The sequence below is a fragment of the Phyllobates terribilis genome, unplaced genomic scaffold (assembly GCF_046119375.1).
Source record: "Phyllobates terribilis strain yellow unplaced genomic scaffold, ASM4611937v1 Scaffold_361__1_contigs__length_1927384, whole genome shotgun sequence".
In the NCBI taxonomy this organism is placed as follows: domain Eukaryota; kingdom Metazoa; phylum Chordata; class Amphibia; order Anura; family Dendrobatidae; genus Phyllobates; species Phyllobates terribilis.
The window spans coordinates 993,916-1,017,645 of record NW_027363121.1 but is presented as its reverse complement, the minus strand read 5'-3'; the positions used below and the strand labels follow the sequence as shown (position 1 = coordinate 1,017,645).

Genomic DNA, 23,730 nt, shown 5'->3' with positions numbered 1-23,730 from the left:
AGCAGCAAGCCGAAAAGTGCAGGCATGTAAGGGATCTAGAGGTTGACAACATGTCTTCTTAACGGGAGTCCAGGAGCTCATCTCCACAAATGGACTTTTCAGGATCCTTGGGTGGCTCCGTAGTTTGAAACCAATTCTGGTTATCGCTTCTCGGCCTTTTGGCTAAGATCAAGTGTAGTATCTGTTCTTATCAGTTTAATATCTGATACGTCCCCTATCTGGGGACCATATATTAAATGGATTTTTAGAACAGGGAGATGGAAAAAGAGCTTGCTCTGTCCACTCCACGCATTGACCTGGTATTGCAGTATCTCCAGGACCGGTGCACCCCTTCTTTAATGCAGTTTCTAAAATCAGAAAGAATTGAATTCAATGTTTTTTGTTCATTTTGCTTGTTTGTCGGATTTTGGGATGGACTCTTTGGCTTTGCTTTTCTTCTCCTCATTGGATTTTTCATGTTCAAAGTTGCAGAAGCCAGATTACAAGCTCATTTTGGTTCAACTTCAGCAACTGTGCATTGCATTGCCATGTAATGTAATGAAATGCTATCTTTCTAGCTCTCCCTTTTTACTTCCTTTTGGATAAACAGACATATTAGGCAAGCATTTTGGAGCTTTCACCTAAATAACTACAGGTGGTGAGATAAGCTGCACAATATAATTGACCTTTCAGTATATTGTTGCACACACACCATCTATTTAGCAAATGCCCTTGTTATCAACAGCAGCCTTTTAAACTCACCTGAGCTAACAGGTATGTGCGCTGGTTACTCTGCTGCGCTTAAAATTTCTTTTTTGGTTTGCTACAATGCCTTTTCTGAAACGTTGTCTCCCTCTGCTGGAACACTGACTTCTTTCATTTAATGCCTGCAGACTATAAAAGAGAACCCAACCCAAAAAGTTTGGTTGATTAGTCTGTGGCATTCTGTTAAACTGTTGCTTATGGCGGTCTCTGTGAGCTTCTCAGCGACATTCAGCCAGCCAGGTATCCTGCCTGCAGTAGATGGAATGTGGCAATGGAACGCTGGCTGCGCGTGTCACAATGAGCTCTGAGCCTTTATATACCTGTGCACAGCAGCAGCCACCTTCAGTCTGCTGCTGGACAGCCAGCAGCAGCAGCAGCAGCAGGAGAGGTATGTAATCAGCAGCCCTCCTGCTAAGGGTAGACAGCTGCTCGTTCCACCCCACCCCCCGCCTTAATTGGTTCTCCTCCCTTCCAACGGTGTTGAGGCGGGTGGGAACAGCAGGGGGTGAAGGTGCTGTGTTTAAAGAGGTGGAGTTATGCAGATCTAAAACGCGTGGATTGCAGCAGCAGCAAGCCGAAAAGTGCAGGCATGTAAGGGATCTAGAGGTTGACAACATGTCTTCTTAACGGGAGTCCAGGAGCTCATCTCCACAAATGGACTTTTCAGGATCCTTGGGTGGCTCCGTAGTTTGAAACCAATTCTGGTTATCGCTTCTCGGCCTTTTGGCTAAGATCAAGTGTAGTATCTGTTCTTATCAGTTTAATATCTGATACGTCCCCTATCTGGGGACCATATATTAAATGGATTTTTAGAACAGGGAGATGGAAAAAGAGCTTGCTCTGTCCACTCCACGCATTGACCTGGTATTGCAGTATCTCCAGGACCGGTGCACCCCTTCTTTAATGCAGTTTCTAAAATCAGAAAGAATTGAATTCAATGTTTTTTGTTCATTTTGCTTGTTTGTCGCATTTTGGGATGGACTCTTTGGCTTTGCTTTTCTTCTCCTTATTGGATTTTTCATGTTCAAAGTTGCAGAAGCCAGATTACAAGCTCATTTTGGTTCAACTTCAGCAACTGTGCATTGCATTGCCATGTAATGTAATGAAATGCTATCTTTCTAGCTCTCCCTTTTTACTTCCTTTTGGATAAACAGACATATTAGGCAAGCATTTTGGAGCTTTCACCTAAATAACTACAGGTGGTGAGATAAGCTGCACAATATAATTGACCTTTCAGTATATTGTTGCACACACACCATCTATTTAGCAAATGCCCTTGTTATCAACAGCAGCCTTTTAAACTCACCTGAGCTAACAGGTATGTGCGCTGGTTACTCTGCTGCGCTTAAAATTTATTTTTTGGTTTGCTACAATGCCTTTTCTGAAACGTTGTCTCCCTCTGCTGGAACACTGACTTCTTTCATTTAATGCCTGCAGACTATAAAAGAGAACCCAACCCAAAAAGTTTGGTTGATTAGTCTGTGGCATTCTGTTAAACTGTTGCTTATGGCGGTCTCTGTGAGCTTCTCAGCGACATTCAGCCAGCCAGGTATCCTGCCTGCAGTAGATGGAATGTGGCAATGGAACGCTGGCTGCGCGTGTCATAATAGGCTCTGAGCCTTTATATACCTGTGCACAGCAGCAGCCACCTTCAGTCTGCTGCTGGACAGCCAGCAGCAGCAGCAGCAGCAGGAGAGGTATGTAATCAGCAGCCCTCCTGCTAAGGGTAGACAGCTGCTCGTTCCACCCCACCCCCCGCCTTAATTGGTTCTCCTCCCTTCCAACGGTGTTGAGGCGGGTGGGAACAGCAGGGGGTGAAGGTGCTGTGTTTAAAGAGGTGGAGTTATGCAGATCTAAAACGCGTGGATTGCAGCAGCAGCAAGCCGAAAAGTGCAGGCATGTAAGGGATCTAGAGGTTGACAACATGTCTTCTTAACGGGAGTCCAGGAGCTCATCTCCACAAATGGACTTTTCAGGATCCTTGGGTGGCTCCGTAGTTTGAAACCAATTCTGGTTATCGCTTCTCGGCCTTTTGGCTCAGATCTGTAATGGGTCTAGTAATTTGGCTGTCTGTACGTTAACTCTTGGCCCTGTGGCATCGCCATTTTATGGCTTAAGCCACTTGCTGCTATAAGGAGTTGGCCAGTAGACACGACTAGCGATAATGGGACGCATTCGATACGCTGGGCCCGGTGAGGCTCGAGTGAAGTTTGGAATCCAGATTGATGTGGAAGAAGGCAAAGAAGGAATCTTTACCCTCAGCTTCGTGGTGAAGGAGATTTTGTTTGGACTCCTTGAAGTGAAGAAGGAAGAAATCTTGTGCCTCCAGCAATTCAAAAGCAAGTATAATCTTGTATTTACTTCTATGGCTGTTTGCAACAATTTCTATGATTGTTTGAAAAAGAATCTGGACAATCAATATTTGGATGGGCTGACTTTTGTCATCTTGTATTGCTCCAAAGAGGTACCTCTGACTGTTTTCATGTACAACCCACATGTGGACTTGGCTTTGATTTATGCCTTTCTAAATAGGCACTGCTATATTACCAAGGTGGCAGTAAAAGTCATGAATGAGGAGGAACTATGGACCGGTAAATATCGTTTCATGGTCAAGTTCCGGGAAAGTCCTGATGAACCAGGGGGTATACATTATCCTCCATCAAATTTTTCCATTGGGAGTGAGCGGGGTTACCTGTTCTTCCCCAATGCGCCCAGGTTTTGTCGTCATTGTAGGAGGTATGGCCATACTCAGGAAGCATGCGACATCAGACAGATTATTTGCAGGAAGTGCAATGAGGTGGGTCATTCTTCCAATAATTGCAAAAATGAAATAGTCTGTAACCTCTGCGGAGAGAAGGGGCATGCCTTCAGAGACTGTATATTCCATCCTGGTTCATATGCGGGGGCAGCGGGAAGGGGAAGGAGAAGAAATGAATCTCCTGCACCCACAGCTACAACTCCGACTGCTCCAACTCCGACTGCTCCGATATCTACTCTGGCTTTCCTGGATGAGGAGGAGGCTCGGGTTGCTTTTCCAGAACTGGTTCGTGTGAATGTAAGAGGAAATATGGAGCTGGCACCTGAGCCACCGGTGCAGAGGGCCGCGTCTGTGGCTTCAGATGTCAGTGAGTCTGAGACGATAACTGATGATCGTATAGGCATGGAAGTGGCCCCGGTGGAGGATCTGGAGGCTGAAATTCCAGACATGATGGTTACATTGCAGGGGGAAGAGGAGTCTGATCTGACCAGAACACCGCATGTGGCCTGGAGCGATGTCGTTTCTGACCTTGAGGAGGAGGGAGGTCAGGGGGACTTTGACCCCCAGCGGCGGGATTATAGTTCAGATGAAGATGGAGGCGCTTCAGTGAAGAAAAAGAAGAAAACTGAACCATCCTTTTCCCCTTTAAGTGACTGCAGTGTGAGTCCAGCCCGGGTGTACCCTACTGCATCCGATCCCCAAGATGTGTCTTTTTTGGGGGAAGGCACAAACTACGATATCTGCACGTCCAGCGTCCTACCCCCAGAAGGGTTAGGATGATGTACAGGTGGGCATGTTGTCGTGACCTGCCACATCAAATTAATAGATGGGTGCCCAAGTTGCTCTCAGCATCTTGTCGCTAAATGTTCGGCTGATTAAATCTGAGTCGAGAAGAGTGGCAATTTTGGACTACTTGAGCAACTTGGATGCGGACGTATACTGTGTCCAGGAGTGTGGGATCTCCGATCCCTTAAGTGAAAATGCATGGCCTTTAGGTCAAAGTGTGTGGTCTGGTTCTGTATGTAATAAAAATTGTGGGGTAGGTGTTTTGGTGAAGGGTTATAGTGTTAAGATAGAAAGTTACATGGTGGTGGAGGCGGGGAGGTGTGTAATATGTGAGTTAAATTGTAGGGGGTGGAGGGTTAGGGTGGTAAATATGTATGCACCAATAGATAAAGGGGAGAGGCTGGAAATTTTTGAGAAATTATGTTTTTTTTTATCTGGCAAAATGCCAATAATTTTTGTTGGAGATTTCAATTGTGTGACGGAGGGGGATAAGATGGATGTTACAGGTAAAAGACTCAAGAGTCTTGTGGCGGATTTTTCCTTACAGGATGCTGCGGAAGTTTTTTTAGGTAATCCACCTCCTGCGACCTATAAGGCCGACAGGGGAGGCATAGAGTCTAGAATAGACCGTATCTTCTTTTCTTCACAAAATGTTATTTGTAGGAATTTCCAGCAGGAAGATGTTCCCTTCTCTGACCATGTGTGTTTGAGGGCACGTCTAGAAGGTAAGATTTCCTTTGTATATGGTGGTGGCGTGTGGAAACTTAATGTGCGTTTGCTGGAAGATAATAGGATCATGCGTGATTTTAGGCGAATGTATGTTAGGTGGAGGGATAAAAAAAGTGATTTCAGGAATGTGCTTGAGTGGTGGGACTGGATGAAGAGTGAGATTGTTTTTTTCTTTAGAAAAAGGGGCAGGAGGAAAGCAGCAATGAATAGAGCAAAATTTAATGATTTAAGCTCTAGACTGGAGTGGCTGAGGAAGTTAAGGATGATTGGAGTGGATGTGGATGTTTTGATGTGTCAAGTGAAAGAAGAGATTAAGAAATATATTGAGGGTAAAGGGAAAGAAATTATTTACCGTTCTAAGATTGAACATTTGGAGAAAAATGAGAAATGCACAAGGTTTTTTTTCAAAAAAGTTTTTGGGAAGAAAGTAGATATGGATGAGGTGGTGAATGGTGATGGGGTGTGTGTGAGTGGGAAGGATGTGATGCAGGAGGTGGTGTTGTTTTATAAGGAGTTGTATGGGGAAAAATGGGTTGATGATAGGATGTTGACTGATGCTTTGGGGTGTTTAGAAGGTTGTTTGGGTGAGGATGAACGTGAAATATTGGATGATGTAATTGTGTTGGATGAAGTTAAAAAAGTGGTGATGTCTGCGAGTAAGAATAAAACACCTGGGAAGGATGGACTGCCCGTGGAGTTATATGTTAAGGAATGGGACACGATGGGAAATGACTTATTGGAGGTGTGCCAGTATATGTTCACGGAGAATATGTTGAGTGAATCTATGAGAGATGGGGTGGTGGTTTTGGTTCATAAGAAAGGTGATAAAAATGATTTGGGGAATTGGAGGCCAATCACCCTTTTGAATGCAGACTATAAGGTGTTTAGTAAATTGTTGGCTAGCCGGATGCGGGAAGTGATTGGCGGTGTGGTGGATGAAGATCAAGTGTGTGCAGTGCCTGGGAGAAGTATGACTGAAAATTTGGTGTTGTTGCGTGATGTGATTGGGGATTGTATGAGTCGTAAGCAGAAATGTTTGTTGTTTTCGGTTGATTTTGAAAAAGCTTTTGACCGTGTGTCACATAGCTTTATGTTTAAGGTTTTGTCTAAGATGGGTTATTCCAGGAATTTTGTAAACTGTGTTAGGAGTTTGTATTGTAATGTTTCAAGTGAATTTTTGGTGAATGGGTGGTTGAGTGAGAAAGTGAGAATTAAATCAGGAGTGCGTCAGGGGTGCCCTATGTCCCCTTTTTTGTTTATTAGTGTGATTGAAGTGTTGATGTGTATGGTTAGGAAGGATAAGGTTATGAGAGGTGTGATGATTCCTGGGAGTAATGGAAAGGATGTGAGAATTCTAGGTTACATGGATGATATAGTGATTGTGAGTGGGAATATGGCTGCGATGAGTAGGGCAAGGTTGATATTAAGTTTGTTTTGTAGTGTCTCAGCTTTTAAGGTCAATTGGACTAAGAGTTCCTTTAAATGTTTTGGTGAGAGGAATGTACGGATGGATGGTGTGAGGTGTGAGGATGGTGCAATAAAGGTGCTTGGGATTAAGTTTAATGATGATTTGAAAGGAAATGAGAGTTGGGAAGATTGTGGGGTGAGAGTGGTGCGCAAGTTGAATTTTTGGCTAATGAGAGAATTAACTCTGACTGGGAAAGTTCTGATTATTAAGGCGGTTATTTTGCCTATTTTGTTGTTTGTTGCGAATGTATATCCTGCTGCTTTTAAGAAAATTAGGAAAACTGAGAAATTCATCTTTAATTTTCTTTGGGGAAGTCGCATGGAGAAATTGAAACGGGAATATGTCTATAAGTTATGTGTAAATGGTGGTTTGGATTTTCCAAATATTGATTTCTTTTTAGGGATTGGTTACGTGAAAATGGTGGTGGTGGTTCTAGGGAAAAGTAATAAGTGTGCTTATATGATGAAGTATTCGGCTGGATGGATGCTTTATGGCTTAAAGTGGGTCAAAAGGGATGCTAGAGTGCCTGTTGCTTTTAAGTGTCCTGTATGGTATGGTTGTGTTGAGAAATTTGTAAGGAAGTATGATTTGTTGTCCGTTAACATGAGTGATTTTAGGCAAAAGAAGAAAGTCATTAGGATGGTGCGTGAGCGTGAGGTGGTATGTAATATCAATGGGTTGAGAGGGGAGGAAGTAACCGAGATGTGGAGAAAATTAAGTATAGATGGTGTGACTAACAGACAGAGAGATATCGCTTGGATGATATTGCATGACATTTTGCCTGTTAGAGATGTGCAAAAGAAGAGGGATTTAGTTAAATCTGAGGTATGCCCGAGGGATGGATGTGGTTTGAGAGAGCATGTTAGACATATGGTATGGGATTGTGATTTTGCATATGATGTATGGAAGGGTATAGGGGGACTTTGCAAGGAATTGGTGGGTGTAAAGTATGTTAATTGGAAACTTGCTATGTTTGGGATGGGTGCATGTAGTAGAATTAAGGATAGGATTTTATGGTTGTTGGTGGTGTGTGTAATTGAAAGTTTGTGGGATGCGAGGAATTTGTTAGTTTTTAAAAGGAAGAAAATGTCAGTTAATGAATGTTTGAGATTGATTCTGTCACGTATGTATGTAATATACCTCTGGGATCAGGAACGTGGAAGTATTATAGATGCTGAAGGGATCTGGAAGTTTAAAAAGTGGAGGTTTTTGGTAAAGTTTAATTAGTAGTGTATAATGTACCTGATGATAAGGTTTGGTTTTATTTTTGATTATATACCAAGTGTGATGAAAGGCTAAGTGTCAATGAAAGGCTTTTGTAAGTCGATTTGATTGAGCTTATGCTCCGGCCTATCTGATTTGGTTAAAAAAAAAAAAAAAAAATCTGTTCTTATCAGTTTAATATCTGATACGTCCCCTATCTGGGGACCATATATTAAATGGATTTTTAGAACAGGGAGATGGAAAAAGAGCTTGCTCTGTCCACTCCACGCATTGACCTGGTATTGCAGTATCTCCAGGACCGGTGCACCCCTTCTTTAATGCAGTTTCTAAAATCAGAAAGAATTGAATTCAATGTTTTTTGTTCATTTTGCTTGTTTGTCGGATTTTGGGATGGACTCTTTGGCTTTGCTTTTCTTCTCCTCATTGGATTTTTCATGTTCAAAGTTGCAGAAGCCAGATTACAAGCTCATTTTGGTTCAACTTCAGCAACTGTGCATTGCATTGCCATGTAATGTGATGCAATGCTATCTTTCTAGCTCTCCCTTTTTACTTCCTTTTGGATAAACAGACATATTAGGCAAGCATTTTGGAGCTTTCACCTAAATAACTACAGGTGGTGAGATAAGCTGCACAATATAATTGACCTTTCAGTATATTGTTGCACACACACCATCTATTTAGCAAATGCCCTTGTTATCAACAGCAGCCTTTTAAACTCACCTGAGCTAACAGGTATGTGCGCTGGTTACTCTGCTGCGCTTAAAATTTCTTTTTTGGTTTGCTACAATGCCTTTTCTGAAACGTTGTCTCCCTCTGCTGGAACACTGACTTCTTTCATTTAATGCCTGCAGACTATAAAAGAGAACCCAACCCAAAAAGTTTGGTTGATTAGTCTGTGGCATTCTGTTAAACTGTTGCTTATGGCGGTCTCTGTGAGCTTCTCAGCGACATTCAGCCAGCCAGGTATCCTGCCTGCAGTAGATGGAATGTGGCAATGGAACGCTGGCTGCGCGTGTCACAATAGGCTCTGAGCCTTTATATACCTGTGCACAGCAGCAGCCACCTTCAGTCTGCTGCTGGACAGCCAGCAGCAGCAGCAGCAGGAGAGGTATGTAATTAGCAGCCCTCCTGCTAAGGGTAGACAGCTGCTCGTTCCACCCCACCCCCCGCCTTAATTGGTTCTCCTCCCTTCCAACGGTGTTGAGGCGGGTGGGAACAGCAGGGGGTGAAGGTGCTGTGTTTAAAGAGGTGGAGTTATGCAGATCTAAAACGCGTGGATTGCAGCAGCAGCAAGCCGAAAAGTGCAGGCATGTAAGGGATCTAGAGGTTGACAACATGTCTTCTTAACGGGAGTCCAGGAGCTCATCTCCACAAATGGACTTTTCAGGATCCTTGGGTGGCTCCGGAGTTTGAAACCAATTCTGGTTATCGCTTCTCGGCCTTTTGGCTAAGATCAAGTGTAGTATCTGTTCTTATCAGTTTAATATCTGATACGTCCCCTATCTGAGGACCATATATTAAATGGATTTTTAGAACAGGGAGATGGAAAAAGAGCTTGCTCTGTCCACTCCACGCATTGACCTGGTATTGCAGTATCTCCAGGACCGGTGCACCCCTTCTTTAATGCAGTTTCTAAAATCAGAAAGAATTGAATTCAATGTTTTTTGTTCATTTTGCTTGTTTGTCGGATTTTGGGATGGACTCTTTGGCTTTGCTTTTCTTCTCCTCATTGGATTTTTCATGTTCAAAGTTGCAGAAGCCAGATTACAAGCTCATTTTGGTTCAACTTCAGCAACTGTGCATTGCATTGCCATGTAATGTAATGAAATGCTATCTTTCTAGCTCTCCCTTTTTACTTCCTTTTGGATAAACAGACATATTAGGCAAGCATTTTGGAGCTTTCACCTAAATAACTACAGGTGGTGAGATAAGCTGCACAATATAATTGACCTTTCAGTATATTGTTGCACACACACCATCTATTTAGCAAATGCCCTTGTTATCAACAGCAGCCTTTTAAACTCACCTGAGCTAACAGGTATGTGCGCTGGTTACTCTGCTGCGCTTAAAATTTCTTTTTTGGTTTGCTACAATGCCTTTTCTGAAACGTTGTCTCCCTCTGCTGGAACACTGACTTCTTTCATTTAATGCCTGCAGACTATAAAAGAGAACCCAACCCAAAAAGTTTGGTTGATTAGTCTGTGGCATTCTGTTAAACTGTTGCTTATGGCGGTCTCTGTGAGCTTCTCAGCGACATTCAGCCAGCCAGGTATCCTGCCTGCAGTAGATGGAATGTGGCAATGGAACGCTGGCTGCGCGTGTCATAATAGGCTCTGAGCCTTTATATACCTGTGCACAGCAGCAGCCACCTTCAGTCTGCTGCTGGACAGCCAGCAGCAGCAGCAGCAGCAGGAGAGGTATGTAATCAGCAGCCCTCCTGCTAAGGGTAGACAGCTGCTCGTTCCACCCCACCCCCCGCCTTAATTGGTTCTCCTCCCTTCCAACGGTGTTGAGGCGGGTGGGAACAGCAGGGGGTGAAGGTGCTGTGTTTAAAGAGGTGGAGTTATGCAGATCTAAAACGCGTGGATTGCAGCAGCAGCAAGCCGAAAAGTGCAGGCATGTAAGGGATCTAGAGGTTGACAACATGTCTTCTTAACGGGAGTCCAGGAGCTCATCTCCACAAATGGACTTTTCAGGATCCTTGGGTGGCTCCGTAGTTTGAAACCAATTCTGGTTATCGCTTCTCGGCCTTTTGGCTAAGATCAAGTGTAGTATCTGTTCTTATCAGTTTAATATCTGATACGTCCCCTATCTGGGGACCATATATTAAATGGATTTTTAGAACAGGGAGATGGAAAAAGAGCTTGCTCTGTCCACTCCACGCATTGACCTGGTATTGCAGTATCTCCAGGACCGGTGCACCCCTTCTTTAATGCAGTTTCTAAAATCAGAAAGAATTGAATTCAATGTTTTTTGTTCATTTTGCTTGTTTGTCGGATTTTGGGATGGACTCTTTGGCTTTGCTTTTCTTCTCCTTATTGGATTTTTCATGTTCAAAGTTGCAGAAGCCAGATTACAAGCTCATTTTGGTTCAACTTCAGCAACTGTGCATTGCATTGCCATGTAATGTAATGAAATGCTATCTTTCTAGCTCTCCCTTTTTACTTCCTTTTGGATAAACAGACATATTAGGCAAGCATTTTGGAGCTTTCACCTAAATAACTACAGGTGGTGAGATAAGCTGCACAATATAATTGACCTTTCAGTATATTGTTGCACACACACCATCTATTTAGCAAATGCCCTTGTTATCAACAGCAGCCTTTTAAACTCACCTGAGCTAACAGGTATGTGCGCTGGTTACTCTGCTGCGCTTAAAATTTCTTTTTTGGTTTGCTACAATGCCTTTTCTGAAACGTTGTCTCCCTCTGCTGGAACACTGACTTCTTTCATTTAATGCCTGCAGACTATAAAAGAGAACCCAACCCAAAAAGTTTGGTTGATTAGTCTGTGGCATTCTGTTAAACTGTTGCTTATGGCGGTCTCTGTGAGCTTCTCAGCGACATTCAGCCAGCCAGGTATCCTGCCTGCAGTAGATGGAATGTGGCAATGGAACGCTGGCTGCGCGTGTCATAATAGGCTCTGAGCCTTTATATACCTGTGCACAGCAGCAGCCACCTTCAGTCTGCTGCTGGACAGCCAGCAGCAGCAGCAGCAGCAGGAGAGGTATGTAATCAGCAGCCCTCCTGCTAAGGGTAGACAGCTGCTCGTTCCACCCCACCCCCCGCCTTAATTGGTTCTCCTCCCTTCCAACGGTGTTGAGGCGGGTGGGAACAGCAGGGGGTGAAGGTGCTGTGTTTAAAGAGGTGGAGTTATGCAGATCTAAAACGCGTGGATTGCAGCAGCAGCAAGCCGAAAAGTGCAGGCATGTAAGGGATCTAGAGGTTGACAACATGTCTTCTTAACGGGAGTCCAGGAGCTCATCTCCACAAATGGACTTTTCAGGATCCTTGGGTGGCTCCGTAGTTTGAAACCAATTCTGGTTATCGCTTCTCGGCCTTTTGGCTCAGATCTGTAATGGGTCTAGTAATTTGGCTGTCTGTGCGTTAACTCTTGGCCCTGTGGCATCGCCATTTTATGGCTTAAGCCACTTGCTGCTATAAGGAGTTGGCCAGTAGACACGACTAGCGATAATGGGACGCATTCGATACGCTGGGCCCGGTGAGGCTCGAGTGAAGTTTGGAATCCAGATTGATGTGGAAGAAGGCAAAGAAGGAATCTTTACCCTCAGCTTCGTGGTGAAGGAGATTTTGTTTGGACTCCTTGAAGTGAAGAAGGAAGAAATCTTGTGCCTCCAGCAATTCAAAAGCAAGTATAATCTTGTATTTACTTCTATGGCTGTTTGCAACAATTTCTATGATTGTTTGAAAAAGAATCTGGACAATCAATATTTGGATGGGCTGACTTTTGTCATCTTGTATTGCTCCAAAGAGGTACCTCTGACTGTTTTCATGTACAACCCACATGTGGACTTGGCTTTGATTTATGCCTTTCTAAATAGGCACTGCTATATTACCAAGGTGGCAGTAAAAGTCATGAATGAGGAGGAACTATGGACCGGTAAATATCGTTTCATGGTCAAGTTCCGGGAAAGTCCTGATGAACCAGGGGGTATACATTATCCTCCATCAAATTTTTCCATTGGGAGTGAGCGGGGTTACCTGTTCTTCCCCAATGCGCCCAGGTTTTGTCGTCATTGTAGGAGGTATGGCCATACTCAGGAAGCATGCGACATCAGACAGATTATTTGCAGGAAGTGCAATGAGGTGGGTCATTCTTCCAATAATTGCAAAAATGAAATAGTCTGTAACCTCTGCGGAGAGAAGGGGCATGCCTTCAGAGACTGTATATTCCATCCTGGTTCATATGCGGGGGCAGCGGGAAGGGGAAGGAGAAGAAATGAATCTCCTGCACCCACAGCTACAACTCCGACTGCTCCAACTCCGACTGCTCCGATATCTACTCTGGCTTTCCTGGATGAGGAGGAGGCTCGGGTTGCTTTTCCAGAACTGGTTCGTGTGAATGTAAGAGGAAATATGGAGCTGGCACCTGAGCCACCGGTGCAGAGGGCCGCGTCTGTGGCTTCAGATGTCAGTGAGTCTGAGACGATAACTGATGATCGTATAGGCATGGAAGTGGCCCCGGTGGAGGATCTGGAGGCTGAAATTCCAGACATGATGGTTACATTGCAGGGGGAAGAGGAGTCTGATCTGACCAGAACACCGCATGTGGCCTGGAGCGATGTCGTTTCTGACCTTGAGGAGGAGGGAGGTCAGGGGGACTTTGACCCCCAGCGGCGGGATTATAGTTCAGATGAAGATGGAGGCGCTTCAGTGAAGAAAAAGAAGAAAACTGAACCATCCTTTTCCCCTTTAAGTGACTGCAGTGTGAGTCCAGCCCGGGTGTACCCTACTGCATCCGATCCCCAAGATGTGTCTTTTTTGGGGGAAGGCACAAACTACGATATCTGCACGTCCAGCGTCCTACCCCCAGAAGGGTTAGGATGATGTACAGGTGGGCATGTTGTCGTGACCTGCCACATCAAATTAATAGATGGGTGCCCAAGTTGCTCTCAGCATCTTGTCGCTAAATGTTCGGCTGATTAAATCTGAGTCGAGAAGAGTGGCAATTTTGGACTACTTGAGCAACTTGGATGCGGACGTATACTGTGTCCAGGAGTGTGGGACCTCCGATCCCTTAAGTGAAAATGCATGGCCTTTAGGTCAAAGTGTGTGGTCTGGTTCTGTATGTAATAAAAATTGTGGGGTAGGTGTTTTGGTGAAGGGTTATAGTGTTAAGATAGAAAGTTACATGGTGGTGGAGGCGGGGAGGTGTGTAATATGTGAGTTAAATTGTAGGGGGTGGAGGGTTAGGGTGGTAAATATGTATGCACCAATAGATAAAGGGGAGAGGCTGGAAATTTTTGAGAAATTATGTTTTTTTTTATCTGGCAAAATGCCAATAATTTTTGTTGGAGATTTCAATTGTGTGACGGAGGGGGATAAGATGGATGTTACAGGTAAAAGACTCAAGAGTCTTGTGGCGGATTTTTCCTTACAGGATGCTGCGGAAGTTTTTTTAGGTAATCCACCTCCTGCAACCTATAAGGCCGACAGGGGAGGCATAGAGTCTAGAATAGACCGTATCTTCTTTTCTTCACAAAATGTTATTTGTAGGAATTTCCAGCAGGAAGATGTTCCCTTCTCTGACCATGTGTGTTTGAGGGCACGTCTAGAAGGTAAGATTTCCTTTGTATATGGTGGTGGCGTGTGGAAACTTAATGTGCGTTTGCTGGAAGATAATAGGATCATGCGTGATTTTAGGCGAATGTATGTTAGGTGGAGGGATAAAAAAAGTGATTTCAGGAATGTGCTTGAGTGGTGGGACTGGATGAAGAGTGAGATTGTTTTTTTCTTTAGAAAAAGGGGCAGGAGGAAAGCAGCAATGAATAGAGCAAAATTTAATGATTTAAGCTCTAGACTGGAGTGGCTGAGGAAGTTAAGGATGATTGGAGTGGATGTGGATGTTTTGATGTGTCAAGTGAAAGAAGAGATTAAGAAATATATTGAGGGTAAAGGGAAAGAAATTATTTACCGTTCTAAGATTGAACATTTGGAGAAAAATGAGAAATGCACAAGGTTTTTTTTCAAAAAAGTTTTTGGGAAGAAAGTAGATATGGATGAGGTGGTGAATGGTGATGGGGTGTGTGTGAGTGGGAAGGATGTGATGCAGGAGGTGGTGTTGTTTTATAAGGAGTTGTATGGGGAAAAATGGGTTGATGATAGGATGTTGACTGATGCTTTGGGGTGTTTAGAAGGTTGTTTGGGTGAGGATGAACGTGAAATATTGGATGATGTAATTGTGTTGGATGAAGTTAAAAAAGTGGTGATGTCTGCGAGTAAGAATAAAACACCTGGGAAGGATGGACTGCCCGTGGAGTTATATGTTAAGGAATGGGACACGATGGGAAATGACTTATTGGAGGTGTGCCAGTATATGTTCACGGAGAATATGTTGAGTGAATCTATGAGAGATGGGGTGGTGGTTTTGGTTCATAAGAAAGGTGATAAAAAGGATTTGGGGAATTGGAGGCCAATCACCCTTTTGAATGCAGACTATAAGGTGTTTAGTAAATTGTTGGCTAGCCGGATGCGGGAAGTGATTGGCGGTGTGGTGGATGAAGATCAAGTGTGTGCAGTGCCTGGGAGAAGTATGACTGAAAATTTGGTGTTGTTGCGTGATGTGATTGGGGATTGTATGAGTCGTAAGCAGAAATGTTTGTTGTTTTCGGTTGATTTTGAAAAAGCTTTTGACCGTGTGTCACATAGCTTTATGTTTAAGGTTTTGTCTAAGATGGGTTATTCCAGGAATTTTGTAAACTGTGTTAGGAGTTTGTATTGTAATGTTTCAAGTGAATTTTTGGTGAATGGGTGGTTGAGTGAGAAAGTGAGAATTAAATCAGGAGTGCGTCAGGGGTGCCCTATGTCCCCTTTTTTGTTTATTAGTGTGATTGAAGTGTTGATGTGTATGGTTAGGAAGGATAAGGTTATGAGAGGTGTGATGATTCCTGGGAGTAATGGAAAGGATGTGAGAATTCTAGGTTACATGGATGATATAGTGATTGTGAGTGGGAATATGGCTGCGATGAGTAGGGCAAGGTTGATATTAAGTTTGTTTTGTAGTGTCTCAGCTTTTAAGGTCAATTGGACTAAGAGTTCCTTTAAATGTTTTGGTGAGAGGAATGTACGGATGGATGGTGTGAGGTGTGAGGATGGTGCAATAAAGGTGCTTGGGATTAAGTTTAATGATGATTTGAAAGGAAATGAGAGTTGGGAAGATTGTGGGGTGAGAGTGGTGCGCAAGTTGAATTTTTGGCGAATGAGAGAATTAACTCTGACTGGGAAAGTTCTGATTATTAAGGCGGTTATTTTGCCTATTTTGTTGTTTGTTGCGAATGTATATCCTGCTGCTTTTAAGAAAATTAGGAAAACTGAGAAATTCATCTTTAATTTTCTTTGGGGAAGTCGCATGGAGAAATTGAAACGGGAATATGTCTATAAGTTATGTGTAAATGGTGGTTTGGATTTTCCAAATATTGATTTCTTTTTAGGGATTGGTTACATGAAAATGGTGGTGGTGGTTCTAGGGAAAAGTAATAAGTGTGCTTATATGATGAAGTATTCGGCTGGATGGATGCTTTATGGCTTAAAGTGGGTCAAAAGGGATGCTAGAGTGCCTGTTGCTTTTAAGTGTCCTGTATGGTATGGTTGTGTTGAGAAATTTGTAAGGAAGTATGATTTGTTGTCCGTTAACATGAGTGATTTTAGGCAAAAGAAGAAAGTCATTAGGATGGTGCGTGAGCGTGAGGTGGTATGTAATATCAATGGGTTGAGAGGGGAGGAAGTAACCGAGATGTGGAGAAAATTAAGTATAGATGGTGTGACTAACAGAGAGATATCGCTTGGATGATATTGCATGACATTTTGCCTGTTAGAGATGTGCAAAAGAAGAGGGATTTAGTTAAATCTGAGGTATGCCCGAGGGATGGATGTGGTTTGAGAGAGCATGTTAGACATATGGTATGGGATTGTGATTTTGCATATGATGTATGGAAGGGTATAGGGGGACTTTGCAAGGAATTGGTGGGTGTAAAGTATGTTAATTGGAAACTTGCTATGTTTGGGATGGGTGCATGTAGTAGAATTAAGGATAGGATTTTATGGTTGTTGGTGGTGTGTGTAATTGAAAGTTTGTGGGATGCGAGGAATTTGTTAGTTTTTAAAAGGAAGAAAATGTCAGTTAATGAATGTTTGAGATTGATTCTGTCACGTATGTATGTAATATACCTCTGGGATCAGGAACGTGGAAGTATTATAGATGCTGAAGGGATCTGGAAGTTTAAAAAGTGGAGGTTTTTGGTAAAGTTTAATTAGTAGTGTATAATGTACCTGATGATAAGGTTTGGTTTTATTTTTGATTATATACCAAGTGTGATGAAAGGCTAAGTGTCAATGAAAGGCTTTTGTAAGTCGATTTGATTGAGCTTATGCTCCGGCCTATCTGATTTGGTTAAAAAAAAAAAAAAAAATCTGTTCTTATCAGTTTAATATCTGATACGTCCCCTATCTGGGGACCATATATTAAATGGATTTTTAGAACAGGGAGATGGAAAAAGAGCTTGCTCTGTCCACTCCACGCATTGACCTGGTATTGCAGTATCTCCAGGACCGGTGCACCCCTTCTTTAATGCAGTTTCTAAAATCAGAAAGAATTGAATTCAATGTTTTTTGTTCATTTTGCTTGTTTGTCGGATTTTGGGATGGACTCTTTGGCTTTGCTTTTCTTCTCCTCATTGGATTTTTCATGTTCAAAGTTGCAGAAGCCAGATTACAAGCTCATTTTGGTTCAACTTCAGCAACTGTGCATTGCATTGCCATGTAATGTAATGAAATGCTATCTTTCTAGCTCTCCCTTTTTACTTCCTTTTGGATAAACAGACATATTAGGCAAGCATTTTGGAGCTTTCACCTAAATAACTACAGGTGGTGAGATAAGCTGCACAATATAATTGACCTTTCACTATATTGTTGCACACACACCATCTATTTAGCAAATGCCCTTGTTATCAACAGCAGCCTTTTAAACTCACCTGAGCTAACAGGTATGTGCGCTGGTTACTCTGCTGCGCTTAAAATTTCTTTTTTGGTTTGCTACAATGCCTTTTCTGAAACGTTGTCTCCCTCTGCTGGAACACTGACTTCTTTCATTTAATGCCTGCAGACTATAAAAGAGAACCCAACCCAAAAAGTTTGGTTGATTAGTCTGTGGCATTCTGTTAAACTGTTGCTTATGGCGGTCTCTGTGAGCTTCTCAGCGACATTCAGCCAGCCTGGTATCCTGCCTGCAGTAGATGGAATGTGGCAATGGAACGCTGGCTGCGCGTGTCATAATAGGCTCTGAGCCTTTATATACCTGTGCACAGCAGCAGCCACCTTCAGTCTGCTGCTGGACAGCCAGCAGCAGCAGCAGCAGCAGGAGAGGTATGTAATCAGCAGCCCTCGTGCTAAGGGTAGACAGCTGCTCGTTCCACCCCACCCCCCGCCTTAATTGGTTCTCCTCCCTTCCAACGGTGTTGAGGCGGGTGGGAACAGCAGGGGGTGAAGGTGCTGTGTTTAAAGAGGTGGAGTTATGCAGATCTAAAACGCGTGGATTGCAGCAGCAGCAAGCCGAAAAGTACAGGCATGTAAGGGATCTAGAGGTTGACAACATGTCTTCTTAACGGGAGTCCAGGAGCTCATCTCCACAAATGGACTTTTCAGGATCCTTGGGTGGATCCGTAGTTTGAAACTAATTCTGGTTATCGCTTCTCGGCCTTTTGGCTAAGATCAAGTGTAGTATCTGTTCTTATCAGTTTAATATCTGATACGTCCCCTATCTGGGGACCATATATTAAATGGATTTTTAGAACAGGGAGATGGAAAAAGAGCTTGCTCTGTCCACTCCACGCATTGACCTGGTATTGCAGTATCTCCAGGACCGGTGCACCCCTTCTTTAATGCAGTTTCTAAAATCAGAAAGAATTGAATTCAATGTTTTTTGTTCATTTTGCTTGTTTGTCGGATTTTGGGATGGACTCTTTGGCTTTGCTTTTCTTCTCCTCATTGGATTTTTCATGTTCAAAGTTGCAGAAGCCAGATTACAAGCTCATTTTGGTTCAACTTCAGCAACTGTGCATTGCATTGCCATGTAATGTAATGAAATGCTATCTTTCTAGCTCTCCCTTTTTACTTCCTTTTGGATAAACAGACATATTAGGCAAGCATTTTGGAGCTTTCACCTAAATAACTACAGGTGGTGAGATAAGCTGCACAATATAATTGACCTTTCAGTATATTGTTGCACACACACCATCTATTTAGCAAATGCCCTTGTTATCAACAGCAGCCTTTTAAACTCACCTGAGCTAACAGGTATGTGCGCTGGTTACTCTGCTGCGCTTAAAATTTCTTTTTTGGTTTGCTACAATGCCTTTTCTGAAACGTTGTCTCCCTCTGCTGGAACACTGACTTCTTTCATTTAATGCCTGCAGACTATAAAAGAGAACCCAACCCAAAAAGTTTGGTTGATTAGTCTGTGGCATTCTGTTAAACTGTTGCTTATGGCGGTCTCTGTGAGCTTCTCAGCGACATTCAGCCAGCCAGGTATCCTGCCTGCAGTAGATGGAATGTGGCAATGGAACGCTGGCTGCGCGTGTCACAATAGGCTCTGAGCCTTTATATACCTGTGCACAGCAGCAGCCACCTTCAGTCTGCTGCTGGACAGCCAGCAGCAGCAGCAGCAGCAGGAGAGGTATGTAATCAGCAGCCCTCCTGCTAAGGGTAGACAGCTGCTCGTTCCACCCCACCCCCCGCCTTAATTGGTTCTCCTCCCTTCCAACGGTGTTGAGGCGGGTGGGAACAGCAGGGGGTGAAGGTGCTGTGTTTAAAGAGGTGGAGTTATGCAGATCTAAAACGCGTGGATTGCAGCAGCAGCAAGCCGAAAAGTGCAGGCATGTAAGGGACCTAGAGGTTGACAACATGTCTTCTTAACGGGAGTCCAGGAGCTCATCTCCACAAATGGACTTTTCAGGATCCTTGGGTGGCTCCATAGTTTGAAACCAATTCTGGTTATCGCTTCTCGGCCTTTTGGCTAAGATCAAGTGTAGTATCTGTTCTTATCAGTTTAATATCTGATACGTCCCCTATCTGGGGACCATATATTAAATGGATTTTTAGAACAGGGAGATGGAAAAAGAGCTTGCTCTGTCCACTCCACGCATTGACCTGGTATTGCAGTATCTCCAGGACCGGTGCACCCCTTCTTTAATGCAGTTTCTAAAATCAGAAAGAATTGAATTCAATGTTTTTTGTTCATTTTGCTTGTTTGTCGGATTTTGGGATGGACTCTTTGGCTTTGCTCTTCTTCTCCTCATTGGATTTTTCATGTTCAAAGTTGCAGAAGCCAGATTACAAGCTCATTTTGGTTCAACTTCAGCAACTGTGCATTGCATTGCCATGTAATGTAATGAAATGCTATCTTTCTAGCTCTCCCTTTTTACTTCCTTTTGGATAAACAGACATATTAGGCAAGCATTTTGGAGCTTTCACCTAAATAACTACAGGTGGTGAGATAAGCTGCACAATATAATTGACCTTTCAGTATATTGTTGCACACACACCATCTATTTAGCAAATGCCCTTGTTATCAACAGCAGCCTTTTAAACTCACCTGAGCTAACAGGTATGTGCGCTGGTTACTCTGCTGCGCTTAAAATTTCTTTTTTGGTTTGCTACAATGCCTTTTCTGAAACGTTGTCTCCCTCTGCTGGAACACTGACTTCTTTCATTTAATGCCTGCAGACTATAAAAGAGAACCCAACCCAAAAAGTTTGGTTGATTAGTCTGTGGCATTCTGTTAAACTGTTGCTTATGGCGGTCTCTGTGAGCTTCTCAGCGACATTCAGCCAGCCAGGTATCCTGCCTGCAGTAGATGGAATGTGGCAATGGAACGCTGGCTGCGCGTGTCATAATAGGCTCTGAGCCTTTATATACCTGTGCACAGCAGCAGCCACCTTCAGTCTGCTGCTGGACAGCTAGCAGCAGCAGCAGCAGCAGCAGGAGAGGTATGTAATCAGCAGCCCTCCTGCTAAGGGTAGACAGCTGCTCGTTCCACCCCACCCCCCGCCTTAATTGGTTCTCCTCCCTTCCAACGATGTTGAGGCGGGTGGGAACAGCAGGGGGTGAAGGTGCTGTGTTTAAAGAGGTGGAGTTATGCAGATCTAAAACGCGTGGATTGCAGCAGCAGCAAGCCGAAAAGTGCAGGCATGTAAGGGATCTAGAGGTTGACAACATGTCTTCTTAACGGGAGTCCAGGAGCTCATCTCCACAAATGGACTTTTCAGGATCCTTGGGTGGCTCCGTAGTTTGAAACCAATTCTGGTTATCGCTTCTCGGCCTTTTGGCTAAGATCAAGTGTAGTATCTGTTCTTATCAGTTTAATATCTGATACGTCCCCTATCTGGGGACCATATATTAAATGGATTTTTAGAACAGGGAGATGGAAAAAGAGCTTGCTCTGTCCACTCCACGCATTGACCTGGTATTGCAGTATCTCCAGGACCGGTGCACCCCTTCTTTAATGCAGTTTCTAAAATCAGAAAGAATTGAATTCAATGTTTTTTGTTCATTTTGCTTGTTTGTCGGATTTTGGGATGGACTCTTTGGCTTTGCTTTTCTTCTCCTCATTGGATTTTTCATGTTCAAAGTTGCAGAAGCCAGATTACAAGCTCATTTTGGTTCAACTTCAGCAACTGTGCATTGCATTGCCATGTAATGTAATGAAATGCTATCTTTCTAGCTCTCCCTTTTTACTTCCTTTTGGATAAACAGACATATTAGGCAAGCATTTTGGAGCTTTCACCTAAATAACTACAGGTGGTGAGATAAGCTGCACAATATAATTGACCTTTCAGTATATTGTTGCACACACACCATCTATTTAGCAAATGCCCTTGTTATCAACAGCAGCCTTTTAAACTCACCTGAGCTAACAGGTATGTGCGCTGGTTACTCTGCTGTGCTTAAAATTTCTTTTTTGGTTTGCTACAATGCCTTTTCTGAAACGTTGTCTCCCTCTGCTGGAACACTGACTTCTTTCATTTAATGCCTGCAGACTATAAAAGAGAACCCAACCCAAAAAGTTTGGTTGATTAGTCTGTGGCATTCTGTTAAACTGTTGCTTATGGCGGTCTCTGTGAGCTTCTCAGCGACATTCAGCCAGCCAGGTATCCTGCCTGCAGTAGATGGAATGTGGCAATGGAACGCTGGCTGCGCGTGTCATAATAGGCTCTGAGCCTTTATATACCTGTGCACAGCAGCAGCCACCTTCAGTCTGCTGCTGGACAGCCAGCAGCAGCAGCAGCAGCAGCAGGAGAGGTATGTAATCAGCAGCCCTCCTGCTAAGGGTAGACAGCTGCTCGTTCCACCCCACCCCCCGCCTTAATTGGTTCTCCTCCCTTCCAACGGTGTTGAGGCGGGTGGGAACAGCAGGGGGTGAAGGTGCTGTGTTTAAAGAGGTGGAGTTATGCAGATCTAAAACGCGTGGATTGCAGCAGCAGCAAGCCGAAAAGTGCAGGCATGTAAGGGATCTAGAGGTTGACAACATGTCTTCTTAACGGGAGTCCAGGAGCTCATCTCCACAAATGGACTTTTCAGGATCCTTGGGTGGCTCCGTAGTTTGAAACCAATTCTGGTTATCGCTTCTCGGCCTTTTGGCTAAGATCAAGTGTAGTATCTGTTCTTATCAGTTTAATATCTGATACGTCCCCTATCTGGGGACCATATATTAAATGGATTTTTAGAACAGGGAGATGGAAAAAGAGCTTGCTCTGTCCACTCCACGCATTGACCTGGTATTGCAGTATCTCCAGGACCGGTGCACCCCTTCTTTAATGCAGTTTCTAAAATCAGAAAGAATTGAATTCAATGTTTTTTGTTCATTTTGCTTGTTTGTCGGATTTTGGGATGGACTCTTTGGCTTTGCTTTTCTTCTCCTCATTGGATTTTTCATGTTCAAAGTTGCAGAAGCCAGATTACATGCTCATTTTGGTTCAACTTCAGCAACTGTGCATTGCATTGCCATGTAATGTAATGAAATGCTATCTTTCTAGCTCTCCCTTTTCACTTCCTTTTGGATAAACAGACATATTAGGCAAGCATTTTGGAGCTTTCACCTAAATAACTACAGGTGGTGAGATAAGCTGCACAATATAATTGACCTTTCAGTATATTGTTGCACACACACCATCTATTTAGCAAATGCCCTTGTTATCAACAGCAGCCTTTTAAACTCACCTGAGCTAACAGGTATGTGCGCTGGTTACTCTGCTGCGCTTAAAATTTCTTTTTTGGTTTGGTTTGCTACAATGCCTTTTCTGAAACGTTGTCTCCCTCTGCTGGAACACTGACTTCTTTCATTTAATGCCTGCAGACTATAAAAGAGAACCCAACCCAAAAAGTTTGGTTGATTAGTCTGTGGCATTCTGTTAAACTGTTGCTTATGGCGGTCTCTGTGAGCTTCTCAGCGACATTCAGCCAGCCAGGTATCCTGCCTGCAGTAGATGGAATGTGGCAATGGAACGCTGGCTGCGCGTGTCATAATAGGCTCTGAGCCTTTATATACCTGTGCACAGCAGCAGCCACCTTCAGTCTGCTGCTGGACAGCCAGCAGCAGCAGCAGCAGCAGGAGAGGTATGTAATCAGCAGCCCTCCTGCTAAGGGTAGACAGCTGCTCGTTCCACCCCACCCCCCGCCTTAATTGGTTCTCCTCCCTTCCAACGGTGTTGAGGCGGGTGGGAACAGCAGGGGGTGAAGGTGCTGTGTTTAAAGAGGTGGAGTTATGCAGATCTAAAACGCGTGGATTGCAGCAGCAGCAAGCCGAAAAGTGCAGGCATGTAAGGGATCTAGAGGTTGACAACATGTCTTCTTAACGGGAGTCCAGGAGCTCAACTCCACAAATGGACTTTTCAGGATCCTTGGGTGGCTCCGTAGTTTGAAACCAATTCTGGTTATCGCTTCTCGGCCTTTTGGCTAAGATCAAGTGTAGTATCTGTTCTTATCAGTTTAATATCTGATACGTCCCCTATCTGGGGACCATATATTAAATGGATTTTTAGAACAGGGAGATGGAAAAAGAGCTTGCTCTGTCCACTCCACGCATTGACCTGGTATTGCAGTATCTCCAGGACCGGTGCACCCCTTCTTTAATGCAGTTTCTAAAATCAGAAAGAATTGAATTCAATGTTTTTTGTTCATTTTGCTTGTTTGTCGGATTTTGGGACGGACTCTTTGGCTTTGCTTTTCTTCTCCTCATTGGATTTTTCATGTTCAAAGTTGCAGAAGCCAGATTACAAGCTCATTTTGGT

General features: G+C 43.6%; 11 non-coding genes across 11 annotated transcripts; all 11 read left to right on the top strand.

Moving 5' to 3' along the window:
- The first annotated feature begins 142 nt into the window (after positions 1-142).
- On the top strand, positions 143-333 carry LOC141222372 (U2 spliceosomal RNA). Its single transcript, XR_012290144.1, has one exon. It is a non-coding gene; the product is annotated as a U2 spliceosomal RNA (small nuclear RNA).
- A 1,118-nt stretch (positions 334-1,451) lies between these two features.
- On the top strand, positions 1,452-1,642 carry LOC141222371 (U2 spliceosomal RNA). The gene has a single exon (XR_012290143.1). It is a non-coding gene; the product is annotated as a U2 spliceosomal RNA (small nuclear RNA).
- A 6,195-nt stretch (positions 1,643-7,837) lies between these two features.
- LOC141222870 (U2 spliceosomal RNA) lies at positions 7,838-8,021 on the top strand. The gene has a single exon (XR_012290610.1). It is a non-coding gene; the product is annotated as a U2 spliceosomal RNA (small nuclear RNA).
- Positions 8,022-9,136: 1,115 nt separating this feature from the next.
- LOC141222790 (U2 spliceosomal RNA) lies at positions 9,137-9,327 on the top strand. Its single transcript, XR_012290543.1, has one exon. It is a non-coding gene; the product is annotated as a U2 spliceosomal RNA (small nuclear RNA).
- A 1,118-nt stretch (positions 9,328-10,445) lies between these two features.
- On the top strand, positions 10,446-10,636 carry LOC141222370 (U2 spliceosomal RNA). The gene has a single exon (XR_012290142.1). It is a non-coding gene; the product is annotated as a U2 spliceosomal RNA (small nuclear RNA).
- Positions 10,637-16,827: 6,191 nt separating this feature from the next.
- Positions 16,828-17,010, top strand: LOC141222860 (U2 spliceosomal RNA). Its single transcript, XR_012290603.1, has one exon. It is a non-coding gene; the product is annotated as a U2 spliceosomal RNA (small nuclear RNA).
- A 1,118-nt stretch (positions 17,011-18,128) lies between these two features.
- LOC141222369 (U2 spliceosomal RNA) lies at positions 18,129-18,319 on the top strand. Its single transcript, XR_012290141.1, has one exon. It is a non-coding gene; the product is annotated as a U2 spliceosomal RNA (small nuclear RNA).
- Positions 18,320-19,437: 1,118 nt separating this feature from the next.
- On the top strand, positions 19,438-19,628 carry LOC141222367 (U2 spliceosomal RNA). The gene has a single exon (XR_012290139.1). It is a non-coding gene; the product is annotated as a U2 spliceosomal RNA (small nuclear RNA).
- A 1,121-nt stretch (positions 19,629-20,749) lies between these two features.
- Positions 20,750-20,940, top strand: LOC141222366 (U2 spliceosomal RNA). The gene has a single exon (XR_012290138.1). It is a non-coding gene; the product is annotated as a U2 spliceosomal RNA (small nuclear RNA).
- Positions 20,941-22,061: 1,121 nt separating this feature from the next.
- On the top strand, positions 22,062-22,252 carry LOC141222365 (U2 spliceosomal RNA). The gene has a single exon (XR_012290137.1). It is a non-coding gene; the product is annotated as a U2 spliceosomal RNA (small nuclear RNA).
- A 1,123-nt stretch (positions 22,253-23,375) lies between these two features.
- On the top strand, positions 23,376-23,566 carry LOC141222364 (U2 spliceosomal RNA). The gene has a single exon (XR_012290136.1). It is a non-coding gene; the product is annotated as a U2 spliceosomal RNA (small nuclear RNA).
- The last annotated feature ends 164 nt before the right edge of the window (positions 23,567-23,730 follow it).